This window comes from Hipposideros armiger, unplaced genomic scaffold, assembly GCF_001890085.2.
Source record: "Hipposideros armiger isolate ML-2016 unplaced genomic scaffold, ASM189008v1 scaffold_89, whole genome shotgun sequence".
NCBI classification, from domain to species: domain Eukaryota; kingdom Metazoa; phylum Chordata; class Mammalia; order Chiroptera; family Hipposideridae; genus Hipposideros; species Hipposideros armiger.
Genome location: NW_017731439.1, coordinates 2,993,708 through 2,994,991, shown reverse-complemented (window position 1 = coordinate 2,994,991; position 1,284 = coordinate 2,993,708).

Here is a 1,284-nt window from a genome sequence, read left to right as displayed (position 1 = left end):
CTTGGGCCAGTGAAGCAACATCCTCCACAACTAGACTGAAGAACAAAATGACAGCAACTTGTCTGTTCCCCTTCCCCCAATTCCCCAATAAAAAAATCTTTAAAAAAAAAAATCAATGCTGAATATTTTTTCAAAGATTCCTTTTGAAAGAATCAAAACAATTAATTCTTAATCTTGTTATTAATATTTTCTTAAATCCTGGCCATATACTTCCATTTGAGAAGTTCAGCTCTTCACTGAATAATGAAATCTTGATTTATCTCACACCATCTACTTGCTTGTCCTCTGTACATTTAAATTATAATGGTACCATGAAGATGGAAAATTATACCCTAAAAATAGATTCACTTAGTATGAACTGTATATAATACATTTATAGCTGCATTTTCCCTTTACAGTACATTCAAGAGAAAAAAAGAGAGAAACAGTGAAAAACTTTAGAAATGAATCACACTGAAAGTTAATAGCCTTTCTTATTTTCCATGCATTCTTAAATTTGAAGAGCTAAACCCAAAGGACTGTATCATAGCTCTACACTTGGTAGTGGTGACAGACAAAAATAAAATTTGACTCAGCCTAACAGGAAAAGCCTGACTCATTAAACTCAAAGGCCTGACTGTTGCAGAAGGTGTTTGGGGGCGAAGTCTTGATATGTTGCTCCCCAGAAGAGAAGAATGGATAGGGAATGACCTCACACACCCACCATGCAATGAAAAAAAAAAAGACGAATGAACCCAATCACTATGTTGATATTTTGAGGAGCTGAAAATATGCCTATTGCTATTTAAGAAATATATTCTTAATGTCCAACTCGAATTTGTAAGACTCGAAGGTAATTCCACCCAAAGGTTTATTAGCTTGCTCTGTCTAAATAACACTGCCCAAAGGCCCTCAAAAACTGCACGTCTCTTGACTTAGTTTAGCTGCTTAATTTGGACCACAATGGGAACAAATAATTTACTAAAACTAGTCCAAGTACTGATTCATCTCCCAGTATACTTTTGTGCCCACAATAAGGGGAACAGCAATGACTTCTGTGGCTTCTCTCACAAAACGTGAAGAAAAACAGGGAAGTAGATAGAAAGCTTTGCTCTATGCGTATGCGATTTGAGGCAATTTGCTTCAAAGAAGGTTGCTCTATGTTAACTCTGGCTTGCTTTCCACTCGAGGGAATGGACATAGGCAATAAACCAGCACGGGCGGTGTCCAAACCCTCCACTCACACGCAAGCACATTCTCTCTCTCTCTCTCTCTCTCTCTCTCTCTCTCTCTCTCTCTCTCTCT